The sequence below is a fragment of the Talpa europaea genome, assembly GCF_964194135.1.
Source record: "Talpa europaea genome assembly, chromosome: 2".
Taxonomy (NCBI): Eukaryota; Metazoa; Chordata; class Mammalia; order Eulipotyphla; family Talpidae; genus Talpa; species Talpa europaea.
The window spans coordinates 63080787-63106923 of record NC_140068.1 but is presented as its reverse complement, the minus strand read 5'-3'; positions in this window follow the sequence as shown (position 1 = coordinate 63106923).

Below are 26137 nucleotides of genomic sequence, written 5' to 3'. Positions count from 1 at the left end.
CACCAGTCACCATTTGGGGATATATTAGGGATCCCTCTTATTGGTGATTTAGTTTTCTGCAACTGTTGCAAATCCCTCAAAAAGAAAAAAAAAATAATAGTAGGGTTAAGGTTGTACACCTAAATATGGAAGCCTCATAATAATCTCTTACTTTGGGTTTATTTTGTTCCAGCAGATTATTTAAGAGGAGTCTTCTCAAAGTGCAATGGTGAAATTTTAGTTCTTTATACTTTTTTTTTTCTGCAGGAAGTATGTTAACTATTAAACAACTAAGTAGCAAAGAAATTCCTTTATTTCCTATTAATTACAACTCTACCGCTAAGTTATTTTTATATGTATCAGGGAAAAAGATCTTACATGAAAACTTACCTTGAAAATTTTAAGAATTTTGAAAGTTATGCTTCTTGAAAAAAAATTTTATTGGCCAAAGGCCTTCCAAATTATGAGTCAAAAGTCAAAAAAACATTTTTACTTATGTGGAGGAGGGACCCCTAATGACAGACAGTAAATGCAAAGGATTGTGTATAGTCAATATTTCAATAAATAAATGCAAAGTAATTGATATTACTAGCCTGTTGACTAAAGATCTCATTTGTACTAACCTTTTCTAGTCCTTCCTACATTTGAAAATTGGCAAATTGCTGCTTGTAAACTCCTTCACTATGATAGCTATACATAAGAGTTGTTAAAATTTAGAATTATTAATATGTATCTGTTATTGTCAATGATGAAAGTTTATTTAAAAGCATTAATATATATATACTAGGTCTCATAAGGTCAATTACTTAGTATCAGATGATACTAATAACAATTTTAAGCAAGAAAAAATAATCAACAATGACTTGCAGCAAGTCAGTAACATCAAAAACAGATAGAAATGGGAGTAGACCCTTGAAAGATGCAAACACAGTGACCTGATGATAATCATTTTCTGTACTCCACAAATAATAAATCTCAAGCAGAAATCAATGATCATATTTGGCTGAGAATTAGAGCCTGAGTTCCAAGTTGCCTGTAGTTGTAAATCCAATAGGAAATTCAAGGAAGTCTAAAGCTAAGCAGGAGGGCCCCAAATTTTGCAAATAAAAATCCCATCAAACCCTTGGCTAATTTCAAATTCAAATGGGTAGAGCAAATCTCCCAGGCACCCAACCAAGAGTAACAATTAGAATACTAAAACAATCATTAGATATTTTCATACTTGACCAGTGTGGGGGGAGAATTTGGAATTCAATTTTAAATTATAGAATAAATAACTTTAAGCTTTTTCATAAAATCAAAGGACCATATGTGGAGCCCCTCAAGGAAATGAGAGAGAATGTTGTTTCTTAATCAAACACTTTTAGAGACATTTGGATTATTATATGATATAAAATTATATGTATAATTAATATAATATATAATATGCTAATTTGAGTTTTGAGGTAATATTGGTTTATAGTACTGTGTATGACTCAGAGGTATAAGATCATACTTCTTCATAGGTATGTTATCACAGCACACCCATCACCAAAGCACCTTAATTCTCTACAACAGTCCATTTTCTCCTCTCCCCCGCTTTATCTCCACCAACTATTTTCCCCTCTATAGCCTCAATTTTGCAGTCAGAATTTTTGGGTTTGATTTTAGATTGTTCTTGCCTGAACCTTTGTTTTATTTCCACATATGAATGAAACCATCCAGTATTTGTCTCTCTCCTTCTGACTTATTTCACTTAGCACAATCCCCTTTTAATGCTTTATTTTCAAACTGTATTGATAACTAAAGTTTCATTCTGTCTTCATATATTACAAATCTCTTAAGAGCACTTTCTATAATAGACCTAAGAGTCCCAAATCATTTTCTCTATATGTATTATAAGTTACAATTGTTAAATGCTATTTCATCTCCGGTGTAGATAATTGGTTTGGTAAAATATGTGAAGATCTCTAAATGCTTCATTCTTAAAGTCCAACTTGTCTAAGTTCTACAAATGCTGAAAGAATTATGATGCACTTAGGTGGTTAATGAGGCAGCTTCTCTTTGTAAATGTCAAATGTCTGTAGTAGAGATGAAAACAGACAATAATGAATTATCATAAATCAATTAATTAACATCCTGAATACATACTATCATGAAATGTGATAAATGGCAAGATATCCTTCCCCATAACTTGGGGATAAAGATAAAATATCTGGCGTCTTTAAAATGTGGTCAGGTTGAAAATATTTTATATACCTTCTTTACCTCTAACAAGAAAAAACAACATCCTGCAAAGTAATAATATGCCTAAGGAGCATTTCTGAGAATTACATTTAAAAATTCAGGTGTTTTTTTTTTTCATTTTCTAAGTAAATTCCATAATGAAAATCTATGAATACAGTCAGTCATGTACTGTAGTCAAGTGGAAAAAGTTTTAACCAAATTCAGATTTTCTGTGCCCAGTAGCCATTTTTTTAAACAATTTGTTGCTTTAAGAGAAATAGAATTTATATGGAGTTGGTTCCTTCTAAGAATGGCTTATCTCAAGTCTTTGAGGTCATATATAGAATAAGCACAAATTGAACAATCACTTGAAAAGGAGAAACAGGTTGTAGAAATGAATCTTGGAGTTAGAAATAGCTGGTCATTGGAATTCATTCAACTAGTTATAAGAATCATATAAATATGTAACACTTCTAGGACCTTTTCAGTTTCTGAAGGTTTAAAGGTAAATAAAACTTTAGCAAAAAATCAGAAATCATCTGTTTCTACAGGCAAAGAAAGAAAAAATGGAGTTACTATTTGAGTCTCATCTCTCAGAAATCATAACTTGGATCCATTAGAATAATTAGAAAATCATGTACTTAAAGTAAAATACAACCTGTTGAGTGGCTTAATATTAAAATTTTCTTCAAAGTAAATGAAAAGACATTGAAGGAAATAAATTCTCTTCATTAGAGAAACATAGTGCTGAAAAATTAATATTTTTCCATTCCAGATAAATTTATATCTCTCAATCATATTAGCACAATTGTTTTGATGACTTTAGTATTTTGTGTATTCAACATCATACACTTATAGTTCAGGAAATGGCAAAGCTGAACAGATCTTTAAAGAAAAGGCCATTGTTGATTATTAAACAACCTCAAATCTCTTTTAATTATTCAACAAAGAGTATGAGAGACACTGTGCTAGGTCAACAAAACAGATTACTCCCTGTTCTCATTTTACTTTACATTCCAATAGTGAGCTATCAATCAAGTAATCCCAAAGATAAAATATAAATATAATAACAGCTTGGAAGAAGAGTAAACCATAACTCTTGGACGGTCAAGGAAGAATTCCCTGAGGAAAAGAACAAACTGAGATACGGAAGATGTATTAGAAGTATGCAAGAAATCGCAGATAGGATCAGCAGTGATGCTTACAAAAGTGAGAGATTTTATATTCTAGGACCTAAAAGGGGCCTAATGTGATTGGATTGCAGAGAGCAAGAGGAATATGGTATGAACAGGAAAGAGTCAGATGAAGTGACTTGTAGATTATTTTTATTTATTTATTTGTTTTTTTTTCTGGGACCCTCGCCGGCGGCCGGGAACGAACCCGTGCTGCAGAGGCTGCGGGCAACCTCGCAGCCCAGCACTTAACTGCTGCACCACCAGGGGAGGCCCGACTTGTAGATTATTATAAATAACTTAGTCTTAATACAAAGTGCATGGGAGTAGGGAGTAATCTAAGTAGGATTAGATTTCAATTTTATAAAAATCATATTGACTACTTTCTAGGGAAATGGTAGAAGATAACAAGAGTAGATGCAAGGAGAGCAATAAGAATGTGGCAGAAAGTGCCTAGGAGAAGGTACTAAACAAGCAAGGGATAGTGGAGTGTTATGGTGGTGGGAGAGCTATGGGGTCTACACCTGAGGGAAAAAATCAAATACTGTCCAAAAATTAACTAGGGTGTAAGAAAATAAATAAATGTAATTAAAAAGAGAGAAGTGCTAGGAAAGATTGTGAGATGAAGAGAGTAATATTTCAGGGGAACATAGCAAATTTATGGCCATAGTAATGCACTAAATATGAAGAATAATTGTAGGGAAGATGTCAAGAGTGAGCTGTGGTTTTCTGATTGAGAAATTTGGGTAATTTCTGAAATAAGGTGTCAAGGAGTCAGAATTAAATATTTATCAGTATAGCTTCAACAACATGCAATAGACCAATTGGCAAAGATACTGACATTTGTGTTTAACTAGAAGGAATGTTTGTTTGGGTTCTAATTTAATGACTAGTTTATTCACTCATAATCAAATATAATCATGAAATAATAAATTAAATTTCACAGCCTCACAATTGCATAACAGCAAGTACTATGATAATTCATACTCATGTGCACAATTCCACATTTTTGCTTACTATTCATATATCCTTTTTCTCTAGTTAAATTGAAAACAAGTAAAGGCCATGTCAGCCATGTATTTTTATAAATCTCAGTAGCTAGTATAGATACAGTCTTATGGTAGTTTATTGTAGATGCTTCTTTTTCTCTGTTTCAACATTAAGACCTCTCTGTTTACATGTTCCATCTTAGAATTTTTCTCTCTGGTAGTAATTATTCCTTTGCTGCATTTTATTTTCTTCAAAGGACTTTTAACTGTCTCAAGTTGTATTTATTTTTTGTATCACGTTTATTTATTGTTTGTCAAACCTACAAGATTATAAACTACAGAATCCTCCATTAGACTGTATTCTCTCTGAGACTTAAGCAGTATTTTTTTTTATCAGCATATCCTCAAACTTTGCCAGATTTGTTCAATGAATAATGATTACAATAATTTTTTCAATAATTACTTCATGAATATATAAGAATTCCTATTTATATCTATGTGTGTTTCTGTGCATTCAACTTGAAAAAAAAAATCCCACCATTGAAAATACGCAAAGTGTATCTAGAAAATTATTCCTGCCCTAACATCTCACAACCAAATGGCAAAGATTGTGAAGATGATGAAAGTAATAATTAGGGGAAAATAGCAAATATAAGGCCATAATAATGCACTGAATATGAGGAATAAGTTAAAGAGAAAGATTACACTAACAATGATGTGAACCAATGTTACCTCAATGAAAAAAATAATAGTAAAGAAAGAGAAAAATGAGCAAACTGGACAAAGATGGTTTAAATGACAAAATTATGCTCCTAGTTATCCTTCTAACTTGAACCATCAATGTAAGTTTTGTTTTAAAATTCATTCCTTTCTCCAATGGTTTTATTCTTTCTTGGATATTTAGTTTCAAATTTTCTTGATTTCATTGTTAACAATCAGAAGACTAAAATTTTGAATTCAGTTTATAGTTTTCTAAAATGTTTTAGTGTTGCTGCTAACAAACACTATTATCTTAGCAAAGTAGTTAACATAAGCTACTCAGTAAACAACAAATCAATAGATTCTGTCCTTAATGCTATATCTGTCCCAAACAAATCTGTTACCTTAGCTGACATTTTGTGTACAAAAATGAAAAAAAAAAATCCTTGAGTATTTCTCTTACAGTTTGAACAAATGCAACTTTGATGTGTTCACATGTGCAGACTGTTGATAGTCTTGTCTGCCCAGTAAAATTGCTTTTCATGGCAACAGCACCTCCATCCGTTTGGGAATTATTTTTCCCTGTCTGTTCAAGCCCCAGTTTTCTTGCTTAAACTTTGGAGAATTATGAGGCAATTTGTGCTCATCAATGTCTTTTTCTGGGACATTTCTAAATGAAGCTAAGGTTTAGGTCTTTTTCTACTATGGACTAAGTTTCAACACCTGAAGATGTCAGATTGAACAACAAAACAAAGACCCAAGGAAAACTAGTAATGACAGACCAAGAAAGAGTCCTGATGGCATTTGAATGCCTGGTTTCTGTTTCCTCTCTTGCAATGGTTTGGTAAAATTAAACAAATATTTCTTTATAATTACTTGATTTATTTGAGTTATATGTCTATTCTTGCAATCAAAGGGAAGTTAAATCAAGTCCTAGAGGGTATTTTCCTTGGATAGTTTGGCTCTAGCTATAGCAAATATGAGCAAAGCTATGAATAGGTCATTGGCTGAATATGCCTATTGAGAATGCATTTCTCTACCCAAGTATGAATAGCTACTATACATGACTGCAAAGGAGAATTTGGTTATTTTTTTTCTTTCCTATCCACCTGGCATAAAAAGTCATAAAAATCAGAAGTTAAATTTTCATGTGAAATTAAAGTGGATTAATACTACTGATGATATAGCAATGAGACAAGAATATGTTGTATTTTCTGGGACTATTTGTGTATTTTAATCATAGTACCGAAAAATGGTACAGGTTAAGAAAAGTATTAGTTTGTCCTGATAAATTGTATACGTGTTTTTCACTTGGTTTAAATGCCATGGCATTTTAGATGACTTCCTCCTGTGGTATTTTGAGTGCAGAAGATAGTAAAGGTCATGACCATTTGTGGTCAATAAATAGTTCTGTTCCACCCTCTCCCAGAGCAAGAAGATTGGGACTGGTTATTAATTCAGGTGGTCTGGCTAAAATCCATCTTCAGTAATTACATTTCTGTCTATGTAAAATTGATAATGTAGTTTCAGTGAGAGAACTTATTCATCGTTGTCATCAGTTTAAAAAAAGAACAGATTCACAAAATCAACAAACATTGTATTATGCTCTAGGAAGAACAAAGGTTTCATTTTGTTTCAATGTGAATGCTCTCAAAAACTAAGAGTTAAACAGATAGAATTTGCTAAATGGCATCAGCTAGTGAACTTTAAGCAACAAGACATCTCTCAGACCTTTAAACTTCCAGTTAAGTAATTCATATGAAAGTATTTCAGAAAGTTCACTCTAATTCCTCTCTCTTTTATATACTCACCTCTCTGTTCCCAACCCCTGCTCAGTACTCACTTTCCAAAGAATGTTGCGCCCCTCATCCCAACTTCTAAACTCCTGAGACACCTTTTTCACTTTCCTTGCATGCCTCCACTATAACATTGTGTTCCCCATTGAACTGTTAGGCCATTGAGCTAGGAGTTTTTAGATTGTTTTTCTTTGTTTTCCCTGACGCTACATTCATACCATGCCTTACATGTGGTATACACAATGTGTAATAAATGGTTACTGATCATGTGCATATAAAATTAACATTTTCTGCACATTTAAAAATGGGAGTTAAAATAATTCTTCCAAAGAAAAAAAACATAGAACCATATAATATATGTGATGGATAAAGATTTAGCAGTCAGGAAAAAACAATGGAAATTGAATATTTGGAGATTTATGTCATCCAATAACCTTAATATAGTGATTAACCTGTGTTGGGATTGCAGCTAGAACACCATTTCTAGTTATTTTGCATCCTTTCTGCACAGCCAGGAAGATGGCTTCAACCTACGCGATGGTTTATCTTATAAGGAGAAGAATTGGACAGAATATTAAACCTGTCATGAAGACGAATGTTACACATAGGATTTCTTGTCTCTCGTGGGAAGTGGAAAATCAGGTAGGTGATGAGGAAACAACAGAATGAGATCAAGTTAGTACCCAGTCTAGTTTCCCAGGTAACATCAAAAGTAGAGATTTCTTATGGATTACGAAGTATCAGCTATACATCCCATGGTACGTATGTATGCCTTTAGAGGAATTCCTATAACTCATCTCTAGTAATCATTTGTGCTCCATCCAGTAGTTTTCTATTACTACAATGAGAAAGTCATGTACACATCATTTCAAATGTGTATGAGTGTATGTTTGCTTTGTTATTAGAGGACAATTGTTGGCTCCAAGGGTTAATGAATTTGTGATTTTGATAGATTGACGGATTGCCTTCCATATGGGTTGTACTTATTTATATTCTTGCCAATAATACACAAGTGTCTTTTTCACACATCTATGTCATTCCACATTACTTATTCCTATTTGATATTTGCTGGTCTGATATATGAGATAAATTTTGGTATAGTATTATTTTATATTTCTGTTAATGAAAATGATGTTTGTATTATTTCATATATTTAAGACTTTATTTTCTTTTCTGTGTACTGTTTATACTCCTTCCCTGTTTTTTTGTTGGATGTTTGACATTTTGCTTAAGAACTTGTAAGTATTCTCTCTATATTACAGATATAGACACTTAACTATGAGTTGCAAATATTTGTTCACAATTTATTGTTTTCTTTAAACTTCACTAATTTTGGTTTATATCATCTATTTTGTTTGTTTGTTTTATGTAATTAAGTGTACAATCTTCTCTCTTCTGGCATTGTTTTTGTATACCACTTGGAAAAGTCTTTTTTTTCCTTTTTTAATATTTTTTTATTTTTTACATCATTGTTCATTTTTAAACAATATTTGCTTCCCCTTCACCCATTTCCTTCACCAAAGCACCTGTGCACCATCACCTCAGTCCCCTGTGCTCCTCCCTCCGATCCCTCTCCCTTCTCCCCTGCAGTATGTCTCTGGTTTATAATTGTCCATTTTTGCTTTGTTGTATTTTGTACTGTTATTATTTTTTTATACTGATGTCTTGGAGAAGTCTTTCTGAATTAAAATGATAGAAATTTGCTTGAGCTCAAATCCTAGCAGCTCCTCTTACTAACAATGTGAACTGGACAAGTCATTTAATTGCTCTCTGGGTTTGTTCTTTTCTCTGTGAAATGGAGTAGCAATTTTAGGGTTATGGGAGGATTAGTAAAATAGTAGCTATAATCTATTAATAACCTTTAGATTATACTAACAAGATGGTAGTAAGACTAATTATAGTAAATAGTTGTTCTGTGGTTGAATTAAATGAGCACTGAAACAATTTCATTTTTCTCCCCCCAAGCCAATTCTCCCCTCCCAAATTTTTACATTTGTAAATGGAGATACTATTGAACCAATCTTTTTAGAAATTTAACCTCCTCATTCCTCTCTTTAAAAATTTTTAGTGAACGTGAACGAAGTCAACTAAGATGAATTTTAGGAACTGACATAGGAAATAAACGCTACTCAACAACTTACAAGGTTACTATAAACAAACATGCTAGAACTAAACTACTGCTATACACTGAAATGCTCCAGATTTAGTTGAATATATCTGTTTGTATGTGCAGTTGCTGTGTTGATTTCAGAGTAGTTTTGTTTATTTATGATTGCCATAGAAACAACATGAAGATGCATTTTCCACCAAGTACACCTAGCAACTCTGTGGATGTCTGTATATTCAATTTATCCATGGTTACCCTGGGGATTGCTCAGAATATGACCATTTCTTGAATCTCACAATACTAACCTAACATCTCAGTAATTTGGTTTCCCTGCTAATAAGAAAAGGTGCTTCCCATGGTTACAAATCCTTCTACTCCTGAAATAGACTACAAAGCAAATATCTATCCAAAATAAATATAATAATTTTCAACCTTTGTATTGTTATATTGCTTTTGGTAAAACAGTCTGCTACAAATTAAGTTCTACTATTTGTTGAAAATTATATCTATATCTATATCTAATGTATGTATGTGTGTGTATATATATATATATGATTATTTTTAAATATTCAATGGAGCTCTCTAGATCCATTACAACAAAGAATTTGGAGATATAAGAAAGTGTGGTGATGGTAGATTTGGTGATTTATTGAACCAATTTACCAAAATAAATTGATGGAAAATGGGAACCAGAATACAGAAGAGTTTAATTTGGACAAGATGGATCATGCTACTTTCTGTGCAACATGGTAAAGAGAAGGAAAGACATGGAAAGCTAGGAAGAATTAATATTGTAGTTTTGATTACAACTTAGATTGTTCTACTTAAATGTTTTCTACTGTCTCTGTCAATTAAGAGACAAAAATCACCTACTCTGAGTCATATGTGACTGAAAACTGTAAGACATTGGTGAAACTGAAGAAAAAAATAAATGTAAATATAACACATGTTCAAGCAACAGAAAAAATAATATTGCTAAAATGTTCATTCTACCCAAAGTCAGCTGTAGATTCAATGCAGGGTGGACAGCAAAGTTTGGTGGGGACTGTGGTGGGAGACTATGGATCCCTTGATACTGGTATAATGTAGTAACATACATCTGAAGGGGTGTGTGTTATCCCACACCTGTGACTCATATGCACTGTTGTAAACCAATGTTGCTTAAATAAAAATTTTTAAAAACGCAAACAAAAATAACTTTCATTTAAATGGTAATGCTATTCTGGGCCTCCCTGGTGGCACAAGGGGGTTAAGATGCAACCTATGAAGCTGTCCACAACCACTGCAGTATGAGTTCAATCCCCGGCCAGGTAGCTACCCACATGGTGCAGCAGACTTTCTTCTGACTTGCCCACTGTTCCCCTCAGCAGTGTATTTCAGTCAATCTGCCTGTTCTGTTCCCCACCCTGTCTCTGGTGAATCCTCTCACCCCCCACACCTTTGGCCTGTACCCCAGTTCTTGTATGCATAAATAGTAAATCTTTAAAAATAAATAAATGTTAATGCTATTCTAATGCAGATATGTGGTAAAAAGTACCTTCATACTAGGTATAACTGGAATAGAATGAGGATACCAGAGTATTCTAATGTTGTATATAACATATCATAAGAAAAAATTAAAAAAGTTTTTAAATTATTATATAATGCAATATCAGATTTATGAGCTGGATTGACATTACTCTTTAGGAGTCATATTGCTTCACATCAGAGAAAGTGCAAAATTCTTAGTAACCTTTGGGACATAGTCATTGAATAGCAGAAGCATGAGTCCTGTGAGAACTGAATACCCAAGGGGAAAATCATTCAATCTTTATCTCAGTCTTCTAAAGAGTTTGTTTCATGAGATTTTCGGAAGAACAAAATGCATTCACTCATATGTGAGTAAATACTTATAACCAATGAGATGTTGTGATGAAGTAGTAATGAGATGGTAAGATAAATAAAAATAAAATGATTTTTATATATTCAAACATAAATTTGTATTTTTTCTTTAGATGTGTCTTTATTTCAAGGATATGTATAGAGCTTATAAAATCAATCTCTAAAAGTAGTATGTGTTACACATGGAGCCAAACATGTAATACATATTATCTATTCTTATTCTTTTAATAACAGGCAATTTTATAATTATTATAAAAATATATTACAGATTTTATAGATCAAACTAAGATTTTGAAAATTTCCATGACTTAGCCAAACTTATTCCACTGGGGTTTGTTCAGGATTTGCTTAGCAATTCTGTACTGCCACAGGAAAAACCCAAAAAAGAATATAGTAATAATTTAAAACAGAGTTTGATGGTATATGATAATGAAACAGAGTCAACTTAAGTAGTGCTAAGGCTGGGGGACAAGTCACTGTCTGTGGGTTCTCACCTGAGTGCTCACCATTGCAAAAAACAATCAGGCTCAGGGTGCAACAAAAACAAGGCAGGAGAATAGAAAAGGAAAGAGTTTCTAAGGCTACAAGTGTCTGGCCTTCTCACCCCAGATAATATCTGCAGTGTCCAGTAGTCCAAACCAAAGATCCTTGTTCAAGATGGTGCTGTTTCTTCCATGAGGGTCTGGAGTCAGAGACCTGCCAGTTACCAGTGGTGCCAGAAACCAGAGGTGTGATGCTGCTGAGGTGGTATCACGGCAGTCAGCAGCACCTATATGAAGGCCATGCTGGCCAGTGCTGGACCCGGAACCGGCAGTGCCAGAGGCAAAAGCATGGGGAGGTAGTGGTTGCACTGACATGGTGCCAGAGTACAGGAAATATGCTCCAGCTCTTTGTAAGTTAACAGCCTTTTAAAAACACCAGTCCAGCCAATTGGTGCTGGCTAATAGTGCCCATCAGCAGGTGATGCTAGAGGCAGGGCCGAGGCAGGAGCAGCGGGTAGGCTACAATTTGAAGTGATCCGATGTAGAGGTCTATAAAGTTCTTACCCAAAGGCCCAAAAGAGTCTTCCTCATGAGTCTGCATCATTTTTCTTGAAGAGGGTGCCAATGAGTATTCCTGGAGATCCTGAATCCCAAGTCTGAATGAATCCTAGCCCCCCTGGAGCCTCGGCTTATATCTCCTGCCTTCCAAGCCTGATTGACCTATTTATAATTCCAGCTGTGTGATTGATGCTACTTAAGCACCAATCAGCTCAGTCCATTCCCAATTCCAGTGCCATATCGAAAGAGAACACCCCTGCCAGCACGTCCACACCTGAGCTATGGTGAGGTCTGGGCAGGCTACTTGGCCGTGCACTCATGAAGCCATGGTTGGTCAGGACGGGGCACTCATTTCGGAGCCAGGCTGATGCCATTGGAAGTAGTCCTGCATAAGCCCCTGGCCTTTAAAACCATCCACGCCCCATAGTAGCAGCAGCTGTGTGGCTCCTGTTTCAATAAGATTGTTAAAATAGGAATGTTCCCCACTGATAAATGCTTTACAAAGATACTTCAAGTAACAGAAATAAAGTAAAAATCATCATAAATTTCAACATTATAAATCTCTCATATGATACAAATTAAACTCAATAATCAAAAATAATTTGTTTATTCTTTGTGGGTTCTCTTAGGTAGTCTATTTTATTAGATACAATTATATGAATTATGTTCTGAAATGTCCTGTACTTAGACTATCATGACGAAAACTGCCAACTCTGACAATTTTGAGTCATTAACAGTCCCAGGTTTGCACTCACCCCTCTGTACCGGTTGTGCTGTTGAAAGGGCTTGATGAGGTTAGGAATTATGCTCCTGGAGAAGTCTTTAGGGCACAGTGACCTGTGACAACAATTCAGTTAAAAGCAGCTCAATTATTTGTCTACTGAATACTGCCAGGTCAAGTAATGTTTAACGTTACTTACATTTCTGTATGCAAAGTATTTCTCATAAAGCTCAATAGTCCCCTTTTCTGTAAATTACCTTTAATTGGGGTGAGTAACCAACCGCAGGATATCACTGATGCCTTGAGTACAGTCTTGTGATTCATAAAGGTGGTTTTTCAGAGAATATGTAGTATGCGCTGCAATTTGGTATGTATTTTCTATCATAAAAATATTCTCATTTAAAGAGCCAATGATAGATATTATATGAAATAAATAAAAATTTAAAGCACAAATTATAGTAATGTATACTAGCTTTAACCTGATTTTGCAAATACCCACAGGTTTGTGCTGAGTTAGTAGTTAAAATCTTCTGACAGAGAAATTGCCTTGACTTGCAGTGCTCATTAACTCCAACCCATATTTGTATCTAGAACATGAAGCAGTTTTATTTTTCAGTATCAGCCACATGGTGCTGTTTAGGTTGGCATCAAACAATGAGAAATGACATTCTCTTTTGGTATAAACTTACAGTTTATCCTGTATACTTTCAATATAAACTTTCAGTATAAACAGACAAGTGATCCACCTAACATCTCTTGAATATGGACATGATTTATCTTCCCCACTCTAGTCCCATTGATGGTGGCCAGTGGCCATCTTGAGGATATGTAGAGAAAGCACGTCTGAAAATGAAGTTTTTGGGTGGAAAGCAGATTCCAGGTTTTTTTTCAAAGATTTATTTATTTATACAAGAACCGGGATACAGGCCAGATATGCGGGAGGGTGAGAGGATTCACCAGAGACAGAGTGGGGAGTAGAACAGGCAGATGGATCGAAATACACTGCTGAGGGGAGCAGTGGGAGTGAAAGGAAAGGCCTGCTGCACCATGTGGGATTCTTGCCAGCCGGCCGGGATAGAACCCACGCTGCAGAGGCTGTGGACAGCTTCACAGTGTGGCGCTCAACTTCCTGTGCCACTGGGGAGGCCCGCAGATTCCAGATTTGGAGAAGGCGGGGAAATTTTTTTTTAATTTTTCAAATGTGAATATGTTTCTGGCATTGCTCAAGGAAAGAATTTTGATGAGTATGTTCCTAACATTCTTTATCAACTACAAACTTCTCATTGAATATCATGCTCACTGATAGAAAAACAGAAACAATTGTAGAGTTGAATGGTCTTGCTGCTCTGTGATTAAGCCCATTCTAGAATTTTCTATTCCTAATCTGCTTTGTCAGAATAGATGGAAGAGCCAAAGATGAGGTCTAGGTGTACCAATATTCCTGTCTTTTCAATTTGGTTGTCATTGGGATGGAATCAGGAGTTTCTGGAGGCACCTCAGTCCTTTATCCAAGTGTGCCATATTGATATGATAAATCTCCATGTGAGACATGATGTGAAAAAAAAAAGTTGTGAACCATCTAACTGGATCTTATGTCATCCTAGTTTACTGATAAGGCTGAACAAATTAAACAAGGTTCCTGTAGATTTTGATCCAGTTGGTCTAAAGTTGGATAATATAATCTGAAGAATTTCCCAGATGACTTTATTTTTCGTGTTTAAGAAACAGACTAAATAACCCTTTCAAATCATGAAATTCAATTATCCTAAACCTGTTTCATTTCTAAGCCTGCACACCACTTGGGAATATTATTTTAGATATAGTTTATAAGAACCTGACAGGTTGTTAAGAAGAAGAGTTCATGATCATTCCTCCTTAGTTAACACCTGCTATGGAACACCACTGGTAACTGCTGAAATGTGACCACTCGGGCTAGCACTGGGCCCAGCAGAGATATACATGCATTTCAAGAAGCATGCAGCACAGTGCTGAGTGACTTCCCTTTATGGTCATATGCAGCAAAGTAAATTAGCAAGTAGGATGATGTACTACTACATTACTACATACTAGGATGATGGAAGCAAGCAAAATACAAACAAACAAATGAACAGTTGCTGGAAATTTTTACTTAGACATGGCATCCAAGTGTGGTATTGATTTCTGTCAAGCAAAAAGTCAGAGATTTTATCGTAGTTTACAAGTAAATAAGTCTTGTTTAAAATTCCAGCCTTTACTAAAAGAGAAAAATAACTGAAGAAAAATTAATTTCTTGTCTTATGTTAGAACTTTGACCAATCTCCAAGTTCAAGAAAAAGGTGTCAGTGTCGAGGAGGTGCATTCAGGCTGACACATGAAATGCACAATGGCAAACAGCCTGATTGAAAGATACCCATCTTGGCAAGAGAATTAGTATGATGCAAGATAAACACCAAAGCTCTTAAGGATGCCTTTACTTTTTGGAATAACTTCCCTGTGTTAAAATGGCACTGGGTACTCCTAATTAAGCAGTGGCAAACAAGGTTATCCCAGGCAACATGGTATTGGAATGTGTTACAAGTAATATTAAAGTGGTATCTTTTATCAAAACTTCAAGTTATCAGATTCAAGTGAAAACAATTCTGTTAGACTAAGTACAGGTCAAAATACAACACTGATGAGAGATAATTAATTCCCTATGGCAACTACTTCAGAAGATGTCAAAGTGCATGTATTTGTACTCTGTAAAAATAAGTCAGTAACTCTTGGTATTTTCAATGCTTATGCTACTTCTTAATAGGAATCACAGTTTAACATAATGTTATTGATTGCTTGAGGTTTAATGCTGCATTAACAGAACATATTTACCTCATTTTACATATTCTGCATATTAAATTTATAAAGACATATTAGTGAGTTGAAAAAACTATTATGTTCTAGCTGCATCTGTGGTTCAAATATTAGCCATTTTAGTGGTTTGATTTTATTGAGTTAGTAGAAGTAATTATCCAAATAAGTGATCCTGAAGGATGCATTTTTCACTTTAGAACCAAGAGTATACAATTAAAACTGTATGAAAAATCTGTTGTCAGAAAGCAAAAGTAAACAAATAATAAATTCCAAACCAGAATATATTAAAATTTGGTCTGGAGAAAGGAGATGAGGATTTAAAATATTGGTCTTGAAGTGCAATATAAAATGCTAAAAATAAAATGTCTTAATAGATAGCTAATTAATATAATGCTTTTAATTTTTAAATTTACAGCATATAAACATTGAAATGTATAGCTACTATGCAGCAAACTTACAATTTTGATATTTAACTGCTTAACAGGCTTTCATAAGCAGAATTATAAAATTCTACTTGGGTAGAAGAGGATTTAAGAGAAATAATAACTAAGGTGATATTTATCCTTGATTGCATCCCGAAAAGGAAGAAAAAACTATAATAAGTATTCATTTAAAAATCTTGAATTATTGAATTTCTTAACATGAACATCTAATCTCTTTTGATATTAACACTGAATCTGCTAAATTTATTATATTTTTACTGAATATTATAATACAAGTAGTCAAGCAAATTGACATAAAAGAAAATTTGTTTTTTGAGATTATTTCATGTCCTTGATTGTTCATGCCTTAGTTCAAGTTACAACAAATTACAACTTGTTGACTTTGTGACCTTATATCACCTGTCCTTATATTTCTTTTAAGATATCCATTCACCATACATTCTGTTAAAATATAAGGGAGGGGGGGAGACTGCCTATTATGAAAGTCCTGTCTCCCCATCATTTACTGTTTCCTTTGATTCATCTTAAGAAATTCTGATCAATTGGATTATTTTGGGAAGATCATGTGCTGTGCAAAGAAAATTCCAGTGTTCCAGAAGTGACTCAGTTAAAAACAGCAGTAATACAGAGGCCTACACCAAGGCACCTCAGTGTTCAGCTTAATCATCAAAAGATGTTTGCTCAGAGAAGATGCAACTTAATTTTATTTTCCAAAAGCATCATCCCTAGATATTGCAGTTTTGGGAGACAGAAATTTTGGGATTAATAAATATAGTAAGGATTTACCTCTTTGCCTTTATGAAATGCTTATATTTTTGGAAAAAAAAAGTTTGTGAAATATATCAGCCAGCTTCACTATATATTTTTAGTCATATAATATCTTCCTCCCCTTTCCTGTACAGTCAGCTATAATTATCTACTTATTTTATATTCCATAAACACAGTGATCTTTTTTTACCTCTACATTTGCTTAAACTGAATCCCTGTTTCCTTCATTCCAGGCTTCACTTCCACCCAATATATGTTCTTTATAGTGCAGTTGTGTTCCACGTGATCTCCCTTCCCAGGCTCAATGCCACTTGTCTCCAACCACATTTAACAGCTCATATATTACTCAGTGCATGTTTACTTGTTCATATAAATATGTTCTGTTTCCACATACATGTGTAAGGACACTTAAATCAGTAATGTCCTTTCTTCATAGCTCCTAGCTAAACACTATGAGCAAAATCAATGTGAAATATATCTCTAGTGAGAGCACGTGGAACAAAGACAGTGTGTGAATGCAGAAATAAAATTGTACTGGGTGGATTTTATTCCGGCTTGGAGTAGTTTTATAGACTTAGGTAATATTCTTTTTTTTTTTAAGATTTAATTTATTTATTTATACAAGCACTGGGTACAGTCAGAAATGCGGGAGGGTGAGAGAATTCACCAGAGCCAGAGTGGAGAGCAGAACAGGCAGACTGACTGAAATACACTGCTGAGGGGAGCAGCGGGCAAGTCAGGAGAGGTCTGCTGTGCCATGTGGGTTGCTCCCTGGCCGGCTGGTGATTGAACTTCTGCTGCAGAGGCTGTGGATAGCTTCATAGGTTGTGTCTTAACCCCTTGCGCCACCAGGGAAGCCCCTTATCTTTCCTTTTGCTAATGTGGTGAATTACAATTGATTATTTTATATATGTTTAAGTATTCTTGCACCACTTCAATAAATTTCATTCAGTTGTGATGCATGATCCTTTAAAATGTATTGTTGGATTTAGTTTGGTAAGATTTTATTAATGATTTTTTGCATCTTTTCTTTCAGAGAAATTGGTGTGTATTTTTTTGGGTAAGGCTTATGTCTACTTTTGGTATCAAATAATCTTAGCCTTGTAAGATCTATATGGGAGTGTACTCTTTTCAGTTTTTTGGAGCAATTTGAGTAGGATAGGTGCTAGCTGTCTTTGCATGTTTGGTCTTGGGGGAACGTTTGATTTTTGGGAAAGTGTTGATTATTGTTTTAATTTACTTGCTTCTTATTCATCTGTTCAAATTTTCTGTTTCTTACTGAATCAGACTTTGAAGGATGTGCTACTTTAAGAATTTTTCCATTTCTTCTATATTTTCCTATTTGTTTGCAGAAAGATGTTCACAGAAGCCTCCTGTAAATCTGTTTATTGCTGTGAAGTCTGCTGTAACTTCTCTTTCATTTTTTGAGTCTATTTATTAGTTTTTTCTAATATTTTCTTAGTGAGTCTAATATTTTCTGAGTCTGGCTTGAGAATGTCTACACTGTTTTTATTTTTTTCCCTAAAGAATTATCTCTTAATTTCATTGATGTTTTCTACCATATTTTTCATTTGTTTCATTTTTTTTCTGCTCCAATTTTTATTTTTCCTTCCTGCTACTGGTTTTTGGTTTCATTTTTTTTTTCTTTTTCTAGTTCCTAAAGGTATGATATTTGATTCCTTATTTGAGATCTCTCTTGTTTCTTGATCTAGGCTTGTATGGCCTTTAGCAAAGTACCTATTGTTAACACTTTCCTACTTGTGTTGTTTTGCTGTGTCCTATAGGTTCTGATGGCTCTTGTCTTCATTTAAAAGAAAAAGAAAAATACCGGATGGTCTCACTCATAGCAGGAATCTAGAAAACTTAAATAACGGACCAGGAAAATGAATAACTATAAGAAAGTGAAAATCAAAATCAACAAAAAACTATGAACCAGAGACACTTTTAGGGGGGCGGGGGTGGGAGGGGAGGGATTGGGGTCAGAATGGGGGGCTGCAATTCTATGGGGAATATAACAATAAAATTTATAAAAAAAAAAAATAAATAAATTTCCCCATTGATTTCATTATCAATCCAAATGCTACTCAGTATCATGTTTTTAGTCTCCATATATTTGAGGTTATTCCTGCTCTGTTTTGTGGTTTATTTTTCATTTACTATCATTATGGTCAGATATGATTTCAATCTTCTTGAATTTATTGACATTTGCTTTGTGAACCAAAATGTGGTCCCTCTTAAAGGATGTTTGACACGCACTACAGAAAAATGTGTACTCAACTCTTTCGGGGTCATGTGTTCTACAAATGTCTATTAGATCTATTTGGTCAAATTTGTCTTATAAGGCTGCTTTTCTTGGTTGATTTTCTGTCTGCTGGATCTGTCTTTGATGTAAGTGAGGGTGTTTCAGTTCCCTCCTACTATTGCTTTGCTGTTGATGTCTGGTTTTAGGTTTGTTAACAGTTGTTCTATATATTTTGATGGTCCTTCTTTTGGTACATACATATTGCTGAGTGTATATCTTCCTGATTTATTGATCTCTTAATCATTATATAATGTCCATTCTTGTCTCCTGTTGCCTTTTTAAGGTGGAAGTCTTATATCTAATATGACTATTGTTGCCACTGGCTTTTTGGGAGTCCCATTGGTTGTAGGATTGTTTTCCAAACTTTTAATTTAAGCCTGTATTTATTTTTGGAACTCAGATGGGTCTCTTAGAGCCACCAGAAAATTGGGGTTTGAGTTCTGATCCAACTAGCTATTCTGTACCTTTTCATTGATGAGTTGAGTTTTTGATATCTAGGGAAATTATTGATGTGTTGGTATTTATTAACATTTTGTCATTTGTTTTTAGTGTTTTTGGAGTTGTCTCTGTTCTTTTGCTCTTCTCTTACTCTCTTCCTTTGTATTTTTAAAGTTACATTTTGTGTAGTATTTAGATTCCACTTTTAGCTTCTTTTTTCTTCTGAGTGTTTTATATAAAGGGTCCTGTACATATAACCTGTCTTAATTTTGAGCTCCATATGCCAGTTCCACCTTTACTCTCCCTACCCCGTATTTTCTGTTTTGGGACTCCTGTTATTTCTAAATGAGGTTTCTTTTCATTTTATAGAAGTCATTTTGATATGTATTACAAGGTTGGTTTAGAGAATGTGAATTCTTTCAACTATTGTTTATCTGTAAAGCTCTTTATCAGTCCATCAATTTTGAAATTCTGAGTGTTGTCCTGATGGGTAGAGGATTCTTGGTGGGAGGTCTTTTCCTTTCACTACATTGAATATGCCATGCCCCATTCCCTTCTGTTCTGTGGCCAAACCACCAAAACAGCACTTACGTGACTTTGTGTGCCGTTTACCTATTTTACGAAGGGATATTCAATATTAAGGTTACCCCCATCTCCCATGTGAAAAATTAGTAAATTGTAGTTTGCTCAGAATTGATAGAATAAGCCTAGATTCTTAGAGAAGCTTAAAAAGTGCTGCGTTCTAGTGCCAAGTAACTTTAGCATTAACACAGAAGTAACACACACATATGAACTGTTCAACAGCTGGAATTCTTGATTAAAATCAAATGTAATCTTATGCTGAGTTTTATCCTGAGCAGAAATTGAAATATCATGGAACAGTTCACATACTTGTGCTTATGATATAAAATATTCTGTAACTAGTTTTCATGGGTTCCCAGAATAATATTTTCTCCATACACATCAGAAACACATTTATTTTAATATTTCCAGATTTAAAATCTGGATCTTATAGGGTACTTATATCTTAATTTCCTGAGGTATTTTTCTTGACACTTGAAAATGAAGCTCTTTACTTTTTTGTGTATTATTTTCTGACTGTGAAATCAACTTTGGGAATAAATTAAATACATACCCAATTTAGATTACCCTATTATCATAGTTAAGTAGTTTTCTTTTACTCATTCTCTAGCTGAATTTAGTAAATGCCTTTGCAATATCTATGATGTTTTTGTTTTTTCCTTTAACTTTTCAATGTTAAGTTATGCTGAGAGATTTCTAACGAGTTACCCTCAAGCTCCTGTAATAAAAACTACTGAAAATATTTTTATTTTATTACACTGCTATTTCCTAGTATTTTATTTTTAAAGTTGCCTTTTTTGTTCAATACAGAGTTAATATAGTTTTATTTTTCTACTTTGCCAGATATAATGTTCTAGTATTAAAATTGTGCTGACTTCATAAAGTAAATGGATAATGTATAAGTCAGTATAGGTGAGTTTATTCTACAGAAACAAACAGAAAACTTTGCTGGATCAATAATAAATCTAAAAATATTGACCTGATATATTGCTACATTTTAGTTTTATCTATGCTCACGAGGTATGTACATGTATGTGCATGTAAGCATCTTAACATGATCTGTGAACTTTCATGAGCTCTGAGATAATTTATTTTATAGATAAATGTCTGCTTTTTTTCCCTAAAACTCTATTGTAGGACATCTCCTTACCTAAGGAGTTTGACTTACTCATTTGGCTAAAACTAAATTATTACTTGAAGTTTTTTATTAGTAAATATAAAATTCCTTTCTTATATAATGATAGCTAAAGCCCACGGATCTCTTTTTAGTTGACAATTTCATTGAGACTGAGCTCTTGACACGAAATAAACAAAATGATACAAAACTGTGAGCAATTTGGGTATCATTACCTATTTGCGAGGTATCTGAGCAACTCTTTCAACGAGACATGGCCTTAGTTCTATCATTTACAAAATGAGAATAATAAAAATCTCCCACTTTATGTTTTAGATCTCCAAAACAACAGCATATCTTTTTCATAAAATCTTCATATCTGCAGTACACAGAAGATGATAAATATTGTTCAGGAATTAACACTTTTCTATTTCCTAAAGTTAACCTTATTAGAGAAATTTCCTTAATATGTTAAAAAAGTTACATCTTGGGTTTACATAGAACATAATCAGAAAAAAATCCATTTAGCATATAGTATGCTCAGCAGTTTACTGATTCAAAAAAAAAACACATATTTAGAGCCAATATACTTGGTTTTAATCCAGTGCCCCAGACACTCGAAATATTGAAAAAACAGTATTTAACAACTATCCATAATGAGCCATAAATCCATTTCTCTTTGTATATAGTGACAAGAAAAATAAATGTCTCTTCAGAAGAAAAATACAATGAAATTGATTTCCATTTTTATTTTGTTTCTAGAAAATTTGAAACCAAATCAGTGTTTACAATAATTAACCTAATTGAGTTACAAATTAATTGAGTTACAAACACCCACACATTTGCTTTTAATAATCAACCTTATTTTGACTGTCTTTTAAAAATTTTCTTATTTTATTTTTGTTCAGTTTTATAGTATGTCACAACTGTTAGAGTATAAATGCATTAGTATAACAAATCAATAGAATTCAGTTAAAATGTGAATTGGTATCAAAATGATAAGATAAGAATATTATTGTACAACCAATATAAATGCCAATAGATGGTCAATGTTTTCCCTTTTCCTTACCAATTTGGGTTTAGGTGTTTGTTTTATGTTTGTTTGTTTTTATAAATAAAACTATTTTATAATTTTATAAACAGTATCATGATTGTAAATGCATCACATCAGTGTAGAGGTAACTGAAGACCTCTGATTTATAACATTTGCTGATTTTGCAACTATCCACATGAAGTTACTGAATACAGTTTTATGAAGAAATACTCAATAGCTCACTAGTTTATAGTATTTCTATCCTTCAAAGGCAATAAATATAAAAAATCTCAAGTTCATATATAATACCAAAATGTAGTAGAATAATTTAGAAAAATAAATTTTTAGAATGTATTACTTTTGTTTAATTATAATGCAATTTATTATAATAGCTTAAATAATAGTATTTAAGCATGGGTGCATTCAAGTGGCTCACAAAATTCCTGAAAATTTGGTATCTCTTATTTATTCTGCACAAACAAAAGCAGGGATGGAGTCCCTGCTTTCACACAGACCTATGGAAATATGTTTCTAATAATAAGAGAAAATGTTTCTGAGGGATGATAAACATAACTTTAAAATCCCATGCTTTTTTGGGGTTACTACAATCAGCAGAAGGGAAAAAGAGCCATATAATTTTAGGTTCAAGGGACAATACTTTATTGTCAGTGCCTAATCTTGGATTTAAGTGGGAAGATTGGTTCACTATTGGCAACATTCTGCCACCTTACGATTTCCCTTCACATACTCCAAAAAAGGAAAAAGGCTGTTGGAGATGGGTACCTGAAGTGAGTGGAATCATGTTAAGAAAGAAAGCTGCTAGTTCAACAATATTAGGGACTTCCTTTGAAGCTCAACTAGATTAATAGCTTTTTAAGGATGTGGTGAAAAGTGTTATCACGTAAAACTTTCAAAACCAAACTTACAGTGTTAAAAAATGTGCTTTAGGGAACTGTTCAAATTTAGCAAGGGAAACACTAAATGACCTAATAGGCCATTTCCTCCTCGAAATTCAATGGTGCTATAATTTATGTATTTTGGCTCAATTAGAGCAGAAGGTCACATAAGGTTTTTAAATCCTGTGTTTAATTCCCCTAGGTTCACATGATGCTTGCATTTAAATACTAAATACTTTTTGCACTAAAGCTTTCATCACACCAAAATGTCTATTATTTATGATAGGGTTTGAGGCTTTCTTGCAGCTTATTATTTATTGACATTTTACATGAGGAGAATTGAGCTATACGATTTATAGTTTCTGAATGACAATACTTTGAAAGCTATTGCTAAGAAATTGAATAGAAAAATGTCCAGCTTTTGTTTTATTGTTTGATTTATAAAGCAAGTCACTTTAATACTATCACTCTGAATTGCTATTTTCTTTTTAAACAGGAATAGAGCAGCAATAACAACACACACCGAACCCACCAGAACCCTATATTTCCTCTAGCTTCTATTTTTTTTGCTTTTCTTTCAACCAGAAAGTTACATACACTCCTTTTTTCATGAACGCACCACTAAATTATTTTTCAGTTCATTGCAACCTTTTCTCCATCCCTGCCACTTATACTGCTCCAGCTAACCTTACCCACCACTTTCTATTCCCCAAATCCAGTAGACACTTTTAAGTTTGATATTTAACTTCTTTGTGGTATTTGGTAATGGTGGTCCTGTCTCTGCCTATTGAAACTTTTGCTTTCCTTTTTATCTTTATATTCCTGAAACAGCCCTGTATTCAACAAAGAATTGGTTCTATGTGGCTCTTTTGAATAATGCAGTGTTCAGAGTAACTTTAAAATATCCCCTCTTCAACTTAGTTTTGGTCATATCTTCAAAAGTATTCCTAAGCATTATTTTATTATCCCCCAGTTATATGCATCAGCTAAAGAGTAAAGGGTACATAAATGCCCTTTCTGCTTTTGCTGTTTATAACTCGGAATTTGGGTATTTTTTTCCTACCCGCTGTAGCTCCACCTTGGCTTCCTCTCTCTCCAGACTATCCCAGACCTGGCACTGAGTGTGGCTACTCAGCTTTCATCATCTATCCTGGCCAGTGGAATGTTCCTTCTGATGCTCCTCCCTTGGCTGGCTGTGGCTCCCTACTTTCATTTTCACTAGGGGCACAGTCATTCACCAACTTCCACTGGAAACATTTTTTCCAGACATTCCTTTTAGGATAAGTGCCATTTCATAACTGGCCACTGGATCCTGTCACTATTTTTTACACTTCACTAGCTTCACATTTATCTTTTTCAGTTTCATAATCACAGTGAAGAGGTTTCATTTTCATTGCTTTGTTTAGAAAAATAATAATTTGCATTTCGTTTATGTTTATGTAAAAAAACATGTACCTTTTTTCTTAATGTAATCTTTTCCCTTTCCTAGTTTCCTTGTTTTTCTTTTTCTTCATATTTCTCCTTCTTGTGACTTTTCATGGAGCTGTGTCTTGATTTGCTAAAGTCTGATCATGGATTATAAATTAAAAAAATAAGTTTAGGGCCTCCCTGGTGGTGCTAGGGGTTAAGATGCAACCTATGAAGCTGTCCACAGCCACTGCAGCACGAGTTCGATCCCCAGCCAGGGAGCTACCCACATGGCACAGCAGACCTCGCCTGTCCACTGCTCCCCTTAGGAGTGTGTTTTGTGCAATCTGCCTATTCTGTTCCCCCTGCTCTGTCTCTGGTGAATCCTCTCACCCCCCCCCCACACACACCTCTGGCCTGTACCCAAGTTCTTGTATGCATAAATAAAATAAATCTAAAAAAAAATAAGCTTATTCAGCCCCCAATCACAATGGCAGGGTCTTCCATCTTTTCTAACTGAGTTCCTTAATCAGGAAAATAACATGTTTAGCTCTAAGATTGTGGTGAAATTTCTTCAGGTATTGAACCTTATCACCTTCTTTGATAGAAAGCTGAGCTCAACATTGTCCTGTGATAAATTTCTATCTTGTCCCATATTTTTATTTCCAAAACTAGGTAGAAAATAAGTAGCCTGTTGACCTCATCTCATCTGAAGTGTTTGTGTGTATATATCTGACTTCATACACATTTTTCTGTTATTGAATAAGTTACTGTGGAACATTTCAGAAAACTGAGTTAACTTTCATAAGCAGAGAATATTGTAGAAAGGATAGAAGATAAGATTTGCTTTGATCAGCTGTGTCTATGTACTGGGTGCAATGAATCTGGATCTTCCCTTGCTGTTTCTCCCCAAAGAAACGGAAAACATCTGTGGTTTCTCTAGTAGGAAATTCAGAGGAACATAAAGTTTCTGTCAAATATTCAGATACACTGATCATATTCTGAAAGAAGTTTACAATCACAAGACTTTTCTAAGTCAGTCATTTTAGGTATATAAAAATGAATGCTCAGCTTTGAGTACAAGACTTAGCTTAAAGCTCACAGAGGGAAACAACTGTATATTTGAATCAGTGTGGTAGATTCATGCTTTTGAGTTTCACTAGTACCTATTTTCTGTAGAAAATACTACCACAGAAAGTCTGAAATTTTTCTGAATGTAAAATTTCTTTCCTGTGCTGTTTCCATAATGTTGGTTGGAGTAATACTTTATGGATATTGGACTATATTCTGACTAAAATCTGTTCCTTCCATTTATTCTGCCCTAGTAAAGTAAATTTCATCCTTAAAACTCAATCCATGTCAATAATGTAATTGTTTTGGGATGTCTTTCTCCAAAACGGTAACGTCTCTAACAACTTCTATGAAGAATTTAAATAGTCCGATGAAAATAAGGCCAAACAATTTGCTGAAAATTCCACTTTGCTGCATTTTTTATATAAAAAGGTGTTACCATATGAAGTTGGTTCTTGGCACCAGCAGAAGACCATGACTCATGGAATGAGTAGACGTCTGTGTGTCACAGTATGTGAAAGGGTCATACTCTGTCGAATTTGCTAGGTGGGATGAAAGAGGGCTGTCATCTTATGAACAAAGTAAAATTAGCCTCACAAATTTTTTTAAGAGCCAACTTTTTCTACTTAAAATTCAGCTACACTTATGGTTTTCCTGTGAGAAAGAAT